Source organism: Equus quagga, chromosome 11 (assembly GCF_021613505.1).
Source record: "Equus quagga isolate Etosha38 chromosome 11, UCLA_HA_Equagga_1.0, whole genome shotgun sequence".
In the NCBI taxonomy this organism is placed as follows: domain Eukaryota; kingdom Metazoa; phylum Chordata; class Mammalia; order Perissodactyla; family Equidae; genus Equus; species Equus quagga.
In genome coordinates, this window is record NC_060277.1 from 49664779 (window position 1) to 49685033 (window position 20255).

At 41.5% G+C, this 20255-nt stretch overlaps 1 pseudogene; it reads right to left on the minus strand.

The window, feature by feature from the left end:
* The window catches only part of LOC124247176 (parafibromin-like), a 142862-nt pseudogene that overhangs the window by 2291 nt on the left and 120316 nt on the right, over positions 1 to 20255 (minus strand).

The following is a 20255-nucleotide window of genomic DNA, read 5'->3' on the forward strand; positions in this document are numbered from 1 at the left end:
ACCAGCATTTAGAACTGACCCAAAGACCTCCCTGGGGCCCCAAGTCCTACACGATCGTGTCCCTGGTTGTCTCTCTGACAGCAATTCACACAATTGATGAGCTCCCTCTGCTCATCACACTGGCTTCCTTGCTGGCCCTCATATGCCAATTACAGGTCTGCCTCAGGTCCTTTGCACTTGCTGTTCCCTCAGCCTGGAACCTCTTCCTCTAGGCAGCCCAAGGCTGGCCATTCATCTGCTGCCCTGCTCAGAGACACTTGTCCTCTTGAGAACGTCATCTGAAACATCACTCTCATCCCTTTGTTCTTCTTTATCGTCAAAGCATTTATGGCTACCCAGGATTACAGATGTATTTTTTTGTTGATTTGTTTATAATATTTGCCTAATAAACTAAGACCCCCGAAGGCAGGGACTCTGCTTTGTTGTCTGCGGGGTCCTCCATACCTGGAATGATGCTTGGCATCAAATATGTGTTTAACACATGTTTGTTGAATGAACGGCTAGATGGCAAAATTGAAACAAGACAAACTGTCCTTATTTCCCTGTTTTTCCCAGGGTCAGTGTTGCCAAGGGAAAGGATAATCCAGTGTAGAAATCACTTGGGCATCCATGATCGGAAATGGACTGTAATTTGAACTCAAGTCCTGTTGTATCCCTTTGTGGCTCCCTGTTGATGGTCATAATAAACTTTTCTAATGGTCTGCCTGATGAAACTTAAAACTAAATTCTATTTTAATTATTTCCCCCTGATGTTTCTGAGTAAAAATGCCAGCCCTGACCACGCAGAGAGTCTGCAGGAGATGACTCACTGGAAGAGCATGCATGCCCAACCTGGGATTGGTACAGTGATGTCAATACCGCATTTGCTAAATCGTGTTCTAACGAGGACCTTTCTGGGGAGTTCCAGTGACAGACTCCTCATTGACCTCCAGAGCTGCATGCACAACTTCAACAGCCCTGAAAACAGCTTGTAACGTCAGTGCATGAATCACTCCCCAAGTGAGCAAAGGAAACATGTCATGACTTACATTTACCCCGAGTAATAGCAAATGGAGATGAACCTTTATTATTTACTTACTTTGGTTACATCAGCTTTTTAAATTGTTCTAGTTGAACTATAGAACTCCACCAAATGTCTTGGACTGACCTATCGAGCAGAGTGGAGAAGTCTGCAGTGGCAGCGAGAACACAAGTTTGTTTCCATCTCATGTGCACATTTGGGGGAGCAGTTTACATTCCTTCTGTCCCTTGTTAAAGCAGAGGAAAATTCAGTTGAAAATTTCCAAAAAACTGAGCATTTTCAGGAAACAATAACACAATAGGCTTCCCCTTTATAGGAAAACAAATAAACAATTTAAAATACATATAGAAAACATATTTCTGGAACAAGATTTGAGTGTCTACAAATGAATGTATAGAATAAGGAGTTTCTCTAAAATTCTGTTTTCTGTATTTCTAAGCGTCCTGCACTTCATCATGCATTGATTCCAGAATATTTATGGAGCCTCTGCTGTGTTCTACACACTTTGCTAAATACAGCTAGGGATATGCGATGTAGAGAACAGACATAGACGAAAACAAGTGTTATTTTTATAATTAAGTTGTAAGAATATATTCTCTCTGATTAAAATAATCTTGGTTTTCAAAAAAGTTTGAGGGGGAAAAAAGGGGAAGGAACTGTCAAAACTTCAAGAAAAATCTTGTACACCAACAATTCAAATGAATTGAATAGTCAGGTTGCATCCACATAGCTGTGGAAGAATTGGGTTGCAGAAGTTGAGAGGATATTTGCAACTTTTGAGACCGGTCTCTGATACCCCTAAAAGTATCATTTTAGCTCTTTGAGTTTTTTTGAAAATCTCTTCCATGAGTTTATATGAACCTAACGTCCTCCCCTCTGCCGACACCCAGCAGCGCCAGATGTGGTGAGGCGGGAGCTCTCATGCAGACTTCTGGAGGAACTGCTCCTTGTGCATTTCTGGGAAGCAATTTGGACAAATGCTTTCTCCTTTCACACGGCATTTGTGGAAAACTTTACTTCAGATCTGGCCTTCGAAAGCATGAAGAAGACATTGACCTGGAGCCTCCAGATTCCCTTTTCTGTACCTTTCTCCTTCCCAGAGAGAAGCTCTTCACAGTTTTCCCCAGACAAACCTGCACCTAGGACACGATTCTCATAGAGTGACTCACACCGCTTCAAATGCCTGCTGCGTCTCGCTCTTTTCCCAGAGGCATTTGCACTAATAAGGCTCAACCCTTTAAACAAGAAGAATCACTTCCGAATTTCTTATTTTATCATCTGTTAATTGGAGGTGTAGAGTGACTTTCAGCTCTGACATTCTGTGGTTCTAAACGTTTAGCATCCTATTTGTCCAGGTATTATGGCACAGGGAGGAGGGAAGAGCAGGGGGTGGAATTCTTTGTGGAAGGCCCTATTATCAGTTAGGGTGATTTTCCCTACAAGTAACAAAAAACTAAGAGTCTTAGTCAATAAAGCCATTTAATTATTCATCTAACAAGAAGTCTAGAGGTGGGAGTTTCAGGAGAGGGTCAGCAACTCGACATTGGCAGGCCTCTGAGTCAGTCTCTGATTGGCTTGTCTTCCCATCTTGGTTACCTAAAGATTTGCAGACTCTGGCTAGAACTGAGTCAATCTGCTACCTCTAGAAGCAAGGAGTTGACAGAGACCAATCCTGAGTTATCCTCTAGGGTTAGACATATTGAGAACTGAGCAAAACATAGGCTTTCTTAGCAAGGAAGCAAGGAAAAGTGTTGCTGGAGGGCACTCAATAGTGTCTGCCACAACGCTGGCACTATATCACCAAGGAGCTGCTCTGAGCAGGTCTGTGGTCAGGCTTGAAAATGGCTGAGTCAAACGCTGGCTGCGCTCTGTCCAGTCCTCCCCACCTTCCATTTCCTTCCTTGCAAATGTTCAGGTGAAGAGGGGAGGAGGTCAGGTCATAGAACAGATGGTGAGGTTCTAAATTAAAAGAGAAACAGGATGTGGTAGCACTGTGTCCATCTTTCCTATTCTTGTCCCTTGTTTCATATTTTTATTCTTTAACTTGAATTTATTCTGCTGCAAGTTCTAGCAAACTTGCTAGAAAAAGCAATAGGGTTTTTTTGGTCAGGCTCTTTTCTCACTGAAATGGTTCAGAGATGATTGTATTCTGTTTTATTTTTAAAATCTCCACTTATCAAATGCTGACATGCTAAGAAAACAGATGGTTTGATCTGAGGCTTCCTTTGTTGTATGCAGGCTAATGTTTTAAACATCATGCCAAGATTTGATTTGTAATTTTAAAATTGCTGTTTTCCCAGGCTGAGCTTGGGATACTATTAAAATTGTCAGTTTTCACGAGGGGAAAGCAAAATTTTTGCATGAGGCCTAATTCAAGAAAAATAAAAATGTTTAAAGGACACATTTTCCCCAGTCAAAATAGAAATTGTTTTATTGATTCCAATGGAGGAAAAAGTCTCTATTTTTAGGACATATAGTACCTATTACATTCAAAAGAAGAATGTCGGTTTTCAAATTTTTACTTCTTTTTTAGCTATTAAAATACTGATCTTAGCATCTTTGAAAAAAGCAAACTTAGATTGATCTTTCCAGTCTTTTATAGTTGGATAGAGTTTTAGAATTCATGAAATCTGTTCATACATATTATTTCCTGATGTCTTTCAATTAACCTGCCAAAAATATTATTATTATTCCCAATTACAGTTGAGAAAATTGAGGTTCGAAAAAAATAAAATGACTTACCTAAGGTCACAGAATGTTAGGCATAGAGTTAGGGCTAAAATGCAATGTTGTATCTATTGCAACACTTGCTAGTGTCTCTCCTATGTCAAGTGCCATTCTGACACTGGAAATAATAGAAGAAGAACAATCAGATCTAATATTTATTGAGCACTAGGTGCCAGGCACTGTCCTAGATACTTCCATGCATTGTTTCATTTAATCCTCTCAATAAACCCCTGACATAAGAACTATGAAAATTCCTGTTTTATAGATGTGGAAACTGAGGTATGGAGACTTGCAGAAGGTCACACTGCTAGAAATGGGGAATTGTCAGCTCTGAGTCACTTAACAAGCACAGGCCGCTCTGCGCCTCCGTTGCAGTTATCTCCTCTCCGTGGAGCTGGTCCGGGGTGATCCGTCAAGCTGCAGCCACATCTGCAAGCATTGGCTGCCATGAGACATGGCTGCTCTTTGCAGTGCTCCCGCATTTCTTCATGACTCTCAGGTTGCCGTGATGCAAACCCAACTCAAAGAAGCTGAAGCACAAAGGATGTCTGTTGACTCGTGGGATCCAAGGGAGGGCTGAGCAACCGAACCACCCCCCCATGACAGGGCAGGGGGGCTGCTGGTCCCGGCACCACTGGAGCAGGCACCTGAGCGCTGACTGAACGCTTGCCATCTCTTGCTTTCGCGTCTTTGTGCATGTTGGCTTCATTCTCACTACCAGTGGCTTTTTTCAAATGGGAGGAATCTGAGTCACCAACAGGTCATGAAATGCATCTTTTGACTTGCGCCAACAGAGGAGCTCTGACTCTCTTGAGTCTAGTTGGAAAAAATTCCACAGAAGGGCTCTGGTTGGCTTGGCGTGTATAAAAAGCCACCCCTGGATCAACCATCTGTAGCTAAGGAGATAGATCACGTCAGAACATGGAAGGGCCGACGCGGGCCGTTGTGCAGTTTGTGGACTTCACAAATGTGCCTACATGAAGGGTGTGTGGGGACTGAAATCAAGCCCATGCACTGTCACCAAGCCACGCAGCCTGGAGTAGGGATCTTCCCAGGGGAAGGGATGCCCTTTGCTTCTCGAAGGTATGGGGGCTTGCCAGCTGGGTGCCCAAGGGACCGAGCCCTTTTTAGACACGAAGTCATCACTTAGGCTTGTGGCTGCCCTGTGTAGAATACGACCGATCCTGAGGAAATCATATATTTGTAGATAGAGGAAGAAAGGGAAGTATTAATTTCAGAAAAAGAGAAGACACCCAACAGAGCACTGAAGGGAATTGAAGGCATTGGCGATACGCTGAGGTTTCCTGCTTAGTGACAGAGAGTGGATTCTCCTTAGAAAACTGTTTCTACTTCATGTAAATTTTTAAGAAACAGTTCCACAATTAAGTCATGAAAAAATGATAAGTAGAGGCCATAGTGTCAGGCCTCATGGCGCCTTGGGGAGCAACCTGCTCCTTTCCCAGGCGTACGCCTGCCCCTCTGAGGGTTCGGAGGCTCCCTGCAGTGGATTGCAATTAAACAGTTTCATGGTTTTTGTGTGAAAAGGCAGGCTGACATTTAGCGGAGATGCCTGACGGTCTGATAGTCTCCACCAGCCAGGCGCTACTGAAGCAGCTTTGGTTACGTTAAAATGGTATTTTTAGCACCAGGCTTGTGGAGCCGTAAAGACTTTTTTTTTTTCCAAACAAATTTAAGTGGTTCCTCATGGGTCAGAGTGTCAGAGTAAGGTTTTCTCTGGAATACAGTTACCCCACCTCTACCCAGCAGGCCCCGGGTGTTCTCCAAAGCCGTGGGCTGTGGGAAGAGGAAAGACTGAGCAGGTGTCTAAAGATGGGGGCTTCACCAGCCTGGGCCCGTTTCAGTGCAGGCTGCCTCTCAAGCTACGGTGCAAAGGGCCCAGTGCATTTATTCTGGGATAACCAACTCCCAACGAGCAATATTCTTCCCCAGGACACGTGTAAAATCTCGAGGGTGAGCTTTGCAAATATTATCAGGCAGAGTGCAGCCAGGGAAAAATCTGACATTGCAAGGGCTGGGGCAACAAACTCCAGCGTTTCACCTTCTACAGCCCCTCCCCAGCTTTTGGATTTTAGACTCTTCATTATCCTTTGCTCCTTACTTTTTATAGGAGCAAAGGAAATTTTTATTTTTGCTCCTTTGTTCGTTGTTTTTTAATCCAGTTACCCTTCTTTGTTAGCCCAGACTCACATGTCTTCGATTTCCCACATTTTTCTCATCTTCCCTTTGTCTTTCTTCATTCGATTAACTAGTCAGGACCCAGAGAAATGAACAGCAATGGAGAATGGGAGGAGAAGAAAATTGTGCCAAAGCCACTCGGCAAGGAGGCGAGTCCTCACTGTCATGATTCTCTTTCTCTCCTTCGTTTGCTATGTCTCTATTTTCTTCTTATACTTCACTCATCATCTATTTTCCACATATATTGTTTGTCTTTCTTTTACTTTACCTACAACCAAGCGGTTCCTACAGAATTTCCCATGTCAGGAAAGCTAGCAGGCTGCTCAGTACAGTTTAAATGTGACTCTCGTTTGCTCAGTTAAAACAACACGCTCTCAGGCAAGGCGCTCAGGAGCTTTCCCGGGGCGTGTGCGTGCAGGTGGAGTCAGGAGGCTGCGCACACACGTTCTTGCTCTGCCTTGCCCGTCCCCAGGTGGGGAACCTGCTTTGGGTAAGCGGAAGTCACACACGTCACTGCTGGGTGTTGGCTTTAAGAGCCGGTGCTGCTTTGCCGTGTGCTTGTTGCCTCCGCCACAGTGGCCGGCCGCATTTCGGACGGCGCTGCGCACCCCCCCCCCCCCCCCCCCCGCCCCGCCCCGAGCTGAGTCCTGGGCAGCGGCCACTTTGAGCAAAAGGCACAGCTGACCGGCTTTAGGCGTGGAGCAGAAACAGGAAAGACACGCTTCTTGTTTTAGGCCACTGAGGTTCTTGGGCTGTTTGTTGCTGCGGCATAACGTAAGCAGCCTCCCGCTCGGTTACAGCGGAGGAGCTGCGACAGCGGGAGACGGAATGACATCTTTCCACGGAGTAACCCCCGTGGAAAATTTCTGTTCACACCATGAAATTGCAGTTCGCAGCTCACTTAGGTCAGGAGGGTAGGCCCGTGACAGGGACTATGTCTGGTGCTTACCAACTCCGCTTTACTTATGCTGCAGGCAGGAAGGAACTGCACCAAATCAATTACAGCGCCGCCCTGGCGTATCCCCTGCGCAGCCTCTGTTCTCCCGCTCCGCTGGGCCGGATGGTTCTGCGCTGGTGGCCTGGGGCATTAGGGGTACTCTCTCTCCTTTACGGGTGTGTTGGAAGCAAGGGCAGGTCCTTCCCTAACTACCCACAGCTGAGACCAAGCTGTACCTTTAAACAAGACTTCACTGAAGGTTTGAGGAAAACGCAACACCAAGAAAAATTTACATTACTGATCAGGCAGGAGCCTGTTTTGGGGTCTCCCCTCTTTGTCCCTCTCTCCTGACCAGAGGGAAGCCTCTAGCCTGCTATGCTCGCCACTCTTACACTGATCCCAGTATCAGAAATGCTCCCAGGGGCCTGCCGGTGGCGCAGGGTTAATTGCGCACGTTCTGCTTCTTGGCATCCCGGGTGCGGACATGGCACCGCCTGCCAAAAGCCGTGCTGTGGCAGGCGTCCCATGTATAAAGTAGAGGAAGATGGGCACGGATGTTAGCTCAGGGTCAGTCTTCCTCAGCAAAAAGAGGGGGATTCGCAGTAGTTAGCTCAGGGCTAATCTTCCTCAAAAAAAAAGAAAAAAAAAGCTCCTGGAATCTCCCTTCCTTAGACCTCCAGGCCCATAGAGCAGGAAAATTTTCTCTCCTGAGTTGCTTACAAAGTCCTTATTTCTTAACCCAGGCCTCATCATTTCCTAAGATTGCCAATTCTGGGAGTGTCTGCTCCTTTTGAGGAAACGCCATCCTCATCTTCGTGTACCATGACCTGAACCTGTGGCTCCAACAAGGCAAACACACGATTGTACTGAAAAGAACAAAATAGGCTCTGCTGTGCTGACAAACAGCCCAAGACCTCGGAAGGACGCTCATGGTTCAGAAAGCCTTTTATGTAGTCTGTGTACTGGTATTCAGGAAAACTTTTAAAAAATTTTATTGAGCTGATAATAGTTTATAACATTGTGAAACTTCAGTTATACATAATTTGTCGGTCACCAAACACATGTGCCCTTTTAGCCCTGATGCCCACACCCAACCCCCTTCCCCTCTAGTAACCACTAATCTGTTCTCCTTGTCCATGTGTTTATCTTCCACATATGAGGGAAATCATGTGATGTTTGTCTTTCTCTGTCTGGCTTATTTCACTTAACATCATACCCTCAAGTTCCATCCATGTTGTTGCGAAGGGGACGATTTTGCCTTTTTTATGGCTGAGTAGTATTTCATTGTATATATATATATATATATCTATATATATATACACCACATCTTCTTTATCTAGTCATCAGTTGATGGGCACTTGGGTTGCTTCCATGTCTTGGCTCTTGTGAATAATGCTGCAATGAACATAGGGGTGCATGAGTCTCATTGAATTGTTGATTTCAAGTTCTGTGGATAAACACCCAGTACCGGGATAGCTGGGTCATACAGTATTTCTATTTTTAATTTTTTGAGAAATCTCCATACTGTTTTCCCTAGAGGCTGCACCAGTTTGCATTCCCATCATCAGTGTATGAGGGCTCCCTTTTCTCCACAACCTCTCCAACATTTGTTGTTTTTTGTCTTGGTGATTATAGCCATTCTAATGGTGTAAGGTGATGTCTCATTGTAGTTTTGATTTGCATTTCCCTAATGATTAGTGATGTTGAACATCTTTTCATGTGCCTGCTGGCCATCCGTATATCTTCTTTGAAAAGTGTCTGTTTGTATCCTCTGGCCATTTTTTTATTGCGTTTTTGGTTTGTTTTGCTGTAGAGTTGTAGGAGTTCTTGACATATTTTGGAGATTAACTCCTTGTCAGATATATGATTTGCAAATATTTTCTCTCAGCTAGTGGGTTGTCTTTTCATTTTGGTCCTGGTTTCCTTTGCCTTGGAGAAGCTCCTTAGTCTGATGAAGTCCCATTTGGTTTTTTCTTTTGTTTCCCTTGTGTGAGTAGACATTGTATTCAAAAAGATGTTTCGAAGACCAATCTCAAAGAGTGTACTGCCTATATATTCTTCTAGGAGTTCCATGGTTTCACCTCTTACCTTCAAGTCTTTAATCCATTTTGAGTTAATTTTTGTGCATGGTGTAAGATAATGGTCTACTGTTATTCTTTTGCATGTGGCTGTCCAGTTTTCCCAAAACCATTTGTTGAAGGGACTTTCCTTTCTCTATTGTATGTTCTTGGCTCCTTTGTTGAAGATTAGCTGTCCAGAGATGTGTGGCTTTATTTCTGGGCTTTCTATTCTGTTCCATTGATCTGCGTGTCTGTTTTTGTACCAGTACCATGCTATTTTGATTACTGTGGTTTGTAGTATATTTTGAAGTCAAGGATTCTTACACCTCCAGCTTTGTTCTTTCTTCTCAGGATTGCTTTGGCTATTTGGGGTCTTTTCTTGCCCCAAATGAATTTTAGGAATCTTTGTACTATTTGTGTGAAGAATGTCATTGAGATTGCATTGACTCTGTAGTTTGCTTTAGGTAGTATGGACATTTTAACTATGTATAGTCTTCCAATCCATGTGCATGGAATATCATTCCATTTGTTTATGTCTTCTTTGACTTCTTTCAATAATATCTTATAGTTTTCATTGTATAGGTCTTTCACCTCTTTGGTTAAATTTATTTCTAGATATTTTATTATTTTTGTTGTGATTTTAAAAGGGATTGTATTCTTGAGTTCTCTTTCTGTTAGATTGTTATTAGAGTATAGAAATGCAACTGATTTTTGTAAGGTGATTTTGTACCCTGCTGCTTTGCTGTAGTTGTTGATTATTTCTAATAGCTTTCCCATGGATTCTTCAGGGTTTCCTATATATATAGAACCATGTTGTCTGTAAACAACAAGAGTTTCACTTCTTCTTTTCCAATTTGCATACCTTTTATTTCATTTTCTTGCCTAATAGCTCTGGCCAATACCTCCAGTACTATGCTGAATAGGAGTGGTGAGAGTGGACACCCTTGTTTTGTCTCTATTCTCAGAGGGATGGCTTTCAGTTTTTCACTGTTGAGTATGATCTCAGCTGTGGGTTTTTCATATATGGGCTTCATTATGTTGAGGTAATTTCCTCCTATACCCATTTTATTCAGAGTTTTATCATAAATGGATATTGGATCTTGTCCAATGCTTTCTCTGTATCTATTGTGATGATCATGAGGTTTTTATACCTCATTTTGTTAATGTGGTGTATCACATTGATTGATTCGTGGATGTTGAACCATCCCTGTGTCCCTGGTATAAATCCCACTTGATCATGGTGTATGGTCCTTTTAATGTATTGCTGTATTTGGTTTGCCAATATTTTGTTGAGGATTTTTGTATCTATGTTCATGAGCAATATTGGCCTGTAATTTTCCCTATTTTTGTTGTCCTTGTCTGGCTTTTGGATGAGGCTGATGTTGGCCTCATGGAATGAGTTAAGAAGTGTCCTGTCTTCTTCAAATTTTTGGAATAGTTTGAGAAGGATAGGTGTTAAATCTTCTTTGAATGTTTGGTGGAATTCTCCAGAGAAGGCATCTGATCCTGGGCTTTTCTTTTTTGGGAGGTTTTTGATTACTGTCTCGATCTCTTTGCTTATGGTTTGTCTATTCAGATTCTCTATTTCTTCTGATTCAGTTTTGGGAGGTTGTATGAGCCTAAGAATTTGTCCATTTCTTCTAGGTTATCCAATTTGTTGGCATATAGTTTTTTATAGTAGTCTCTTATAATCTTTTGAATGTCTTTGGTTGTAATTTCTCCTCTTTCATTTCTAATTTTATTTATTTGAGCCATCATTCTTTTTTCTTAGTGAGTCTAGCTAAGGGTTTGTCAATTTTGTTTACCTTATCAAAGAACCAGCTCTTAGTTTCATCAATCCTTTCAGCTATATTTTGGTTTCTATTGCATTTATTTCTGCTCTAATTTTTAGTGTTTCCTTCCTTCTGCTGACTTTGGGCTTTGTTTGTTCTTATTTTTCCAGTTCTGTTAGGTGTAGTTTAAGATTGCTTATTTGAGAATTTTCTTATTTGTTAAGGTGGGCCTGTATTGCTATGAATTTCCCTCTTAGGGCCAATTTTGCTGCATTCCATATGAGTTGGTATGGTGTATTTTCATTTTTCTCCAGATATCTCTAGATTTCACCTTTAATTTCTTCATTGATCCAATGGTTGTTCAGTAGCATGTTGTTTAGTCTCCACATATCTGTGACTTTCCCAGCTTTTTCTTGTAGTTGATTTCTAGTTTCATAGCACTATGATCAGAAAAGATGCTTAAGATGATTTCAATCCTCTTAAATTTATTGAGGCTTGCCTGGTTTCCTAACATATGATCTATCTTTGAGAATGTTCCATCTGCACTTGAGAAGAATGTGTATTCTGCTGTTTTTGGATGGAGTGTTATGTATATATATATCTCTAAGAAGTCCACCTGGTCTAGTTTTGCATTTAATTCCACTTTTCCTTGTTGACTTTCTGTCTGGATGATCTATCCATTGATGTAAGTGGGGTGCTGAGGTCCCCTACTGTTATTGTGTTGCTGTTAATTTCTCCATTTAGGTCTGTTAATAGTTGCTTTATGTATTTTGGTGCTCCTGTGTTAGGTGCCTATATATTTATAAGAATTATATCCTCTTGATGGAGTGTTCCTTTTATCATTTTATATTGTCCCTCTTTGTCTCTCATTGCTTTTTTTATCTTGAAGTCTATTTTGTAGGATATAAATGTGACAATGCTGGCTTTCTTTTGCTTGCCATTTGCTTCGAGTTTCACCTTCCCTCCCTTCACTCTGAGCCTGTGTTTGTCTTTAGAGCTAAGACATATTTCCTGGAGGCAGCATATTGTTGGGCCTTGTTTTTAATACTTCCAGCCACTCGATGTCTTTTGATTGGAGAATTCAGTCCATTTACATTTAGAGTGATTACTGATATATGAGGGCTTCATACTGCATTTTCACTTGTTTTCTGGTTGTTCTCTATTTCCCTTGTTTCTTGTCCTGCATATTTCCAACTGCCAACTCAGTTTGGTGATTCTCTATTATGGTTTTCTCTTTATTTATCATTTATGCCTCTGTTCTGATTTTTTGTTTAGTGGTTATTGTGAGGTTTGTATAAAAGATCTTGTAGATGAGATAGTCCATTTTCTCATAACCTCTTACTTCCTTAGTGTAAGCAGGTTCCATCCCTTTCTTTTTCCATCTAAGTTATTGTTGTCACAACTTATTCTGTTATGTGTTGTGCGTTTGTGATTAAAATGAAGTGATTATAGTTATTTTTGCTTTCCTCACCTTTAGTTTTATAATTGTTGTAATTGTTATAATTGTTTGCTAAACTGTTCTGATTTTGTCTATTTATCTCCTTGCTCAAGGCTTTGTAACCCCTTTCTTTTTTTTCGGGTATGAGGACATTCTTGATCATTTCTTATAGGGGAGCTCTTGTGGTGATGAACTCCCTCAGATTTTGTTTATCTGGGAAAGCTTTTATTTCTCCATTGTATCTGAAGGATTGTTTCATTGGATAGAGTATTCCTGGCTGAAAATTTTCGTCTTTCAGAATTTTGAATATATCATTCCACTCTCTCCTAGCCAGTAAGGTTTCTGCTGAGAAATCCACTGAAAGTCTGATAGGGGTTCCTTTGTAGGTTATTTCCTTCTGCCTTACTGCCCTTAATATTTTTACTTTGTCCTTGGCTTTTGCCAGTTTTACTAATGTATGCTTTGGAGAAGATCTTTTTTCATCGATGTAATTAAGAGTTTTATTAGCTTCATTTACTTGTAATTCCAGCTTCTTCCCCAGGTTTGGGAAATTCTCAGCTATTATTTCTTTGAGTAAGCTCTCTGCTCCTTTCTCCCTTTCTTCTCCCTCTGGAATATCTATAATCCTTATGCTGAATTTCCTTATTGAGTCAAATATTTCTTGGAGAATTTCTTCATTTCTTTTGAGTCTTAGTTCTCTCTCCTCCTTCATCTGAAGCATTTCTATATATCTGTTCTCTAAATTGTTAATTCTGTACTCCATAATATCAGCTCTGTTTGTTAAGGATTCCAGATTTTTCTTTATCTTATTCATTGTGTTCTTCATCTCCAACATTTCTAATTTTTTTTATAGTTTCAATCTCTTTTGTGAAGAATTCCCTCTGTTCATTAATTTTATCCCTGAGTTCATTGAACTGTCTTTCTGAGTTCTCATGCGACTTGTTGAGTTTCTTTTTGAGAACTATTTTGAAATTTCTGTCATTTCGACTGTCAATTTCTGTAACTTCAGGATATATTTCTGGGTGCTTGTCATTTTCCTTCTGGTCTGGAGTATTAATATAATTTTTCATGCTATTTGATAGGGTGTACCTTTGCCATCACATAGTGGTAGTATCTGGTCACAGATTCCACCTGCCACCACTGGGGGGGCTGTGTTTTCTGAGCCTACTGTGATCCCTGGCAGTTGTGCCTGTCTGTTGGAAGCTGTGCCAACAGGGCCCATCTGTGTTTGCCCACTGACCACTGCTGCTTTACACACATATGCACAAGCGCTCTAGTGGGGATCCCCTGCTCTGTCCTCTGCACCTTTTTGACAAAATTATTTACCTTTTTATATTGTGATTTGCCTTTTTTGTGTCTTTCTCCATTTACCACAAGATAGCTTCCTGAGGACGGGAATTAGGCATTATTCATGTGTCTATCCTAGTGCCTCACACAGTACTTGGAAGGTAGAAGTTCTGCCGTATGTGTCAACTGTGTGGATGCACAGCATCTAAGGGCATCATCATCTCCACATTCGTACTTGGATGGCACATGTGTGTTTATGTGTTATGGGGTGTGGAATAGAATTATAATTCTGTAGCATCACTTGTGAAGGGATGTCCAAAATGACCCATATTGAACCTGTCAAAATAGCTCATGGGGCCAGCCCTGGTGACCTAGTGGTTAAGTTCAGTGCACTCCACTTCACTGGCCCTGGTTCAGTTCCCAGGGACAGACTTACACCGCTTGTCTGTCAGTGGCCCTGCTGTGGTGGCAGCTCACGTACAAAAAGAGGAAGGTTAGCAACAGATGTTAGCTCAGGGTGAATCTTCCTCAGCAAAAAAGAAAAAGTTCATGGATTGAAATATGCAAAAGGTTTGAGAACTGTTTATGTAGATAATCACATCCTAAAAAGAAAGTTTGAGGTTCTTTTCCAAAATAAGGCTTCCCATATATCATGGTAGTAACCTCATATTTATCCCCTTACATTTATCCCCTTTATATTTAAAATAAAAATTTTCTAAAACATTTTCTTTTTTTCTCTTAAAGGCACATGACACATTATTGTATCCTTAAGCTGGTAGGTTGAGATATTTTTAATATGAAATAAAGGAAATGATCGATTTTTTTTCTTGATAGGGACTTTTAAGCCCACAGGATAAACCAGCATTTAAAACAAATTTCTTCATCTGAGTTCTCCTTTTCTGGTTTTACTTCTTATTTTTTATGAGATGAGCATGGCAAACTTTACTGAAAAACAGAAAAAGAGAGAGTGGCAGATTTTAACTGAGTTACTGCAGAATTGCATTGCTGCGTTTTACCCTCTATTATTAGCAATGGTATTTTGTCATTTTTCAACCCCCCGCAAATATCTTTTTTCTCTCCATAAGTCAAAAATGTCTTCTTTAGGCATACAGGATAAGTTGTAATAACACATTTGATAGCTCTAAATAATTCTCTTCTATCAGTGTACACAGTGAATGTTATTAATGGGAAACTTTTTCCATGGGCCCTGAAAATAGCCAATAACTCAACTTGTCAGCATTTTGATAACTACAGGCTTCAATTTAACATGAAGAAATATAGGATTCAGTTTAGCAGTTTCAAAAGCCATGAATACAGATGAAGAAATTTCTTCTTTCAGGCAAAGAGACTGCAAATTATTATACACAGACACTTATTTCTAATAATGTCATTTCAATTTACTTCTCAGTTGCCTGATATTAGAAGTATTTGTCTAGGAATTGGATGAGGATTTAATCATCATTTCAGAGCTTCAGGCCCAATCTCAGGGACCAGCTGAAAATCTTATCAGCAACTGAGTGGCAATGCGTCCACCCATTTTCTACACTTTCTTATCTCCTTTCTCTTCTTACCTTCCACATTTATTTCTAAACATCCCAGAAATAGCTTTATTTCAGATGGGAATTAACCACACTGTCAAGATAGTTCTCACCTAGGTGTGGCTGTTTGTCTTGTCCTTCCTTCCATCCTTATTCCCTTCAAGACACAGATCAGGCCTCTTTTTCTGAAAACCCCCTCCCTCCTCTGAAGACTCACTCAGTCTGGGTGAATGAGAAGAAACAGGTGTTCTCAGGGAGTCAAGCTGCACTGAGCTGCTGGCAGGAAGGACTGTAAGACTGCCACTTGGAATGGCAGACTTCCATTACTAGGATGCTCTCCTCACTAGCAAGGCCACTCCTCAGACTGGAAAGCCTTCCAACTCCCATTGTTATGCCATTGATAGGTGCCACCTGCTCTCTCCCAACTTCACCCAGCTGCAGAAATGTGGAGGTCCCTTGCCCAGGGAAGCACCCATGCTTCTTCAAGGCGTGGTAAGAGTCAAGGGACCACATGCACATTAATGCTCTCTTCCTATAAGATTCGCCAATAACCTACTTTAGCCAACATCAAGTGTTGGGGTTTTTTCGGTGTTAGTGCCACACCTGCCTTAACACTTGGGTATTCTTTCTCTGTGCTTCCATGAACCTCATGTTTCCCTCCCACACCAATCTCTAAGGTAATCATCTGTGTGCTCCTCCGGTAGTGTATCAGGCCGTGGGCTCCCTGAGGGCAAGCACCTCATCTTCTACGTCATTGTATCCAGAGAGCCTAGCATGGTGGTAGAAAGTGCTCAATAAATGCCATTGAATGAATGGTTGAATGGTCAAAAATTATAGACAGCAAGATCAGAGAAATGTTAGCCTAGGAACTTCTTTTCTACATTTATAGATTTCATGCATCTACTTTCTAATGGGATTTTTTTTTTTAAAGTTTTTTTTTTTTTTCCTTTTTCTCCCCAAAGCCCCCCGGTACATAGTTGTATATTCTTCGTTGTGGGTCCTTCTAGTTGTGGCATGTGGGACGCTGCCTCAGCGTGGTCTGATGAGCAGTGCCATGTCCGCGCCCAGGATTCGAACCAACGAAACACTGGGCTGCCTGCAGCGGAGCGTGCGAACTTAACCACTCGGCCACGGGGCCAGCCCTCTAATGGGATTTTATTTTGCCTCTAAAATCAGTCGTGATATAAAGAGCAGGCCCACTCTTTATCTCCAAGAGTATGTTGTGGCACGGAGCAGTGATGTGCTGGTAAATGTTTATCAACGTATCTGATTTTGAGCTGCTGGATAGGACTCTTCTCAACTGTCGGTGTCACAATCCAATGTACACATCAGGATAGATGCGGAGAGGGCTGATGGCCACTCTGAGTTTATTATAACCAGCGTTTCAATATATACATAGCTTACATCTGTTAAACATACACAGGTGTTCTGGATGAAGTAATTAGCAAATGCCAAGAATTCTTAGTGATTTCTCAAGGAGCCCTCTCTTGGCCTCTGTTTTGATATTATCATGCTATTGCTGTGCTCATATATTTTTATCTTGGAGCAGGCAAGGTCTCTTAGGCAACAGTCCCTCCTGCTCCCGATATCGATATCGTTTGTCCATCTGTGCCCCCGGGTGGTCGCCGCCTGTCTTAGGTTGCCTCCCCCTGGAGGTCTTACCCGTCATTGGCTAACCGGCCTTCTCACCTCTGGGTCACAGTTGGTTGGCAAGCCTTTTCCAGTGATTATTAACCCTTCCTGCGTCAGGGGCGGCTACAGCAACCTGCCTTCAGGACCCAAACCTTCCCAGCCAACCTTAAACCCACACAAGATCCCTTCAACCATTTCCTTGCAAGCATTCTCCTCAGGAATATCTGCTATTAGATTGAACCAGCTAGTTGTTTTGGTTAGTGGCAGAGAAGTACACAGGTTTGTAAGGAAGGGTAGATAGACCAGAAAGCAGACTGGGACATTCTTTAATTCTTCAAAACCTAGAGCCTTTTACTAAGTATCTTGAATTGCAGCTGAAGAGCCTACTTCACCTTAATGTTTTTGCATCTGGCAGCACGGCACATTTCTATACCTCACCACCTCCCAAGTCCAGCTTGATTTCAGTTACTCACTTCTGTCCAACTGTGTTTTCTGGTCTATATGCCTCCTTTCAACCTTCTTGACTGTACAAATAACTTCTGAAATCCCACTTCATACCAGAATTATCTCTTGTCTCGTGGGTGAAAGGTGATGATTTCATCACCATTACTCTACTCCTACTGTCCCCACCGCGTCACATCAAATTTTCTCTTCTTTTCCTAAAAAATCTCATCCAAACATTTCTATCTGCCTTGATTTTGTGAATATCTCATGAATATATTGAATATTTTCCTTGCCCTTTTCTTTTTATGTTTCCCTTTTAGACTGCCTGTTTTTGATGGGCAGTACTCAGGAATCATACCCATTTAGTTTTCTTTGCATCTCACTCAGCAAAGAATCGTGAAGAGCTTTATAAATGTCTTTATAGCTTCAGGAATGGGGATATTCATGATGAACTCATTGATAGATAAAGAATCATGCTTGTGAGTGGCAACATATGAAACGATCAATCTATCTTAGAGCACAATTCCTCATTAAAGAGTAAGTAATGATGATGACAATAATGCTTTCAAATTTCTGGCATGGTCCCTGTGTTTTAGCTCATTATGCATGCACCATAGCCTATACAGGCATTGCACCAAGACACCCTCTCAAAACTCCACAATCATTGTGTCTTTCTTTATATATCATCTAAATTATGCATACATGACACATAAACAAATTCAGCTATTTTGTGCCTTAAGAGTAATGAAACAATGTTTCAGTTGCCTTATCCTTTGAAACAGAAACAACCACTAGGTTTTATTTCTAAATGTTTAATTCATCACCACAATCATCATCATCTGAGCAACAGATGGCAGACACACTCTCTGAGACTCTATTTCTAAGTAAACAGCATTTTGTTGAACAGTTCTGAGAGAAGATGCAGTATTTACATTCCTCTCAGTTCTTCCCTGCATTTTGCCCAAATTTACAAGTGTATTTGGGATGAGAATGGTATCACTAAAGAACAAGTGTATTTTCTCAAATTTGGTTAAGGAGAAAAACTAAACTAGACTAGGGGAAAAATTCTTTCAGAGAGCTTTTTTTTGGTTGAGCTTTTTTTTTTTTAATTTACACATAGCGTATTCAGTCTTTTTGTAAGGGCCCACATCATTTCCATTTCTATTTTCTCTGCTCATGAAATAGCTGACCAAACTAACTCACTTAATTAACAGCTCTCTAAATAGATTGAGTTTGTCGCCTTAGGGCATAAACCCTGGAGGCCAGAAACTCCTGAGATGTCTGGCAAAACTCCAGAAGTGCTGAAGCACACACTGGGACTGAGGACACAGGACAGACTGCAATGCACATGACAGCAGCAGACAGCAAGGCCGCTGGGCGCCGAGGAAGGGGATGAAGAGGAGACGAGCCTCCCTGTCCTCCATGTCTGCAAGGCCAGCTTTAGGCAGGCTGTTTATGAATCCCAGTGATGCACACAGATCCAACGAGCCCAGAAATCAGAACAGGCAGATGTTAGTAAAGCCAGCTTACTGGAATTTCTGGAAACAACAGTCTCAACCATTTGACATGAGCCTTTGGTCACTAGAATTATGAAACATATAAACAAAAACTTAAAAGAAAACGAAAATAGACAAAATGAGGTTGATGGAAACTATCAAATGAATGAGTTTACTGGGCTCACAGAATTTATCCTGTCTGTGGCAGGAGAACTTTAGTTGCGTTTCTGAAGTTTGCTTTAACAATGCTGGTCTCCAGGCTGCAAGATAGCTGGGCACAGGTTGTTGGGAGTCCTATTGAATTAGCTGGCTGTGTGCTGTCAGAGAGCAATCACATATTTCATACGGCTGAGAATAAAGTGGCATAGGTGCACTGGGGGCTCAAAATATTTGTGACTGTTAATTACAGATTTCGATCAGCATTCTATATCCTTCTCTATATTTCTTTACTCCCAGGTGGATCTGATACTTGATCAACAAGGAGTAAGTGGAGGGAAAATTAATATACTTTTAAATACAAATTTCACCACCTAAATTATCACCAGCAACAAACAGCTAAATGTTGCCATATGGTTATCTTTTCCCATGTTGGCCTCCAAAAGCAGCCCAATTAGAAAGCACAAGCTCTGCCTCTGACTCAGGGACTATTACAAACCTGAATTCATTTCTTCAACAGTAGATAGTCACTAAGCACCTACCCTGGGACGAGCATGGTGCTAGGTAACGTGTTCCCAGCTAAAACCACAAACTACAGACCTTTGAATGGAAATGGAGGCTAAGCGGTCCTGGCCTTCGAGCAGGGCGAGAACCGCAAGTTCTTTTGTTTGACCCACTAGTTGTTTTTCTCTTCTAATTACTTCAGTGTCTTAAAATTAGGAGATTACATGCACAAAAAAAACCTTCATATTTCTATATTCTCTTGAAAAATGAGAAAATCTAGGCCAGTATTTCCGCAGGGCCACAATCCCCTGGGTGTGAACGGATGACACTAGAGCCCTCGCTTCAGGACAGTCTCCCAGCCCCCGGGGAGGGGTGCCCGGTGGCGCAGCACCTGGGGCCTCCCCCATTCCTTCTACCTGCCTGGCCCAGGAGACATTTGGGATCTGTCTTAGAATTCCTCATAGGTATTGCCTTAGATTCTCTACTGAAACTGTGTGAGCTTCAGCAAATCACTTCTCCTCTCTGGGCCCGTGTCCTCATCACTAAAACAGCACCGGTCACAGCGCAGCTTCCTCACAGTGTTCGTGTGAAGGTCAAATGAGCCTGGAAAAGTGTCTGCTGCATAATAAATGCTACGCATGTGGGAGCTGTTCTTATTAATTGATTATTAAATAAATGTATAATTACATAATTAATTGTTAATTAATATAACAAATTATATGAAAGTTAGATGATTAATTCTATCTGATTTTTCTTCATGTTCTATTATCATCCTCAATATGTCAAGAGTAATCAATAAACAATAATTTACCATGATGTATCTTGCTGGCGGACAGAAGCAGATTTACTATGAAATTAATGAAGCTTCAGAGCCCCTCATTTTCATGGACCATTTCCAAGACCTGGGAGAAACCTTGGAAATGTGTTCATATTGTCATATGTTTTTGTAAAATTTGCTGAAGTAAGATATTTCACCAGTTACAACAATTGTCTCTTTCCACTCCAAGTGTTCCTTTGTCATACTTGCTCTTGGGTATCCAGGGTTTT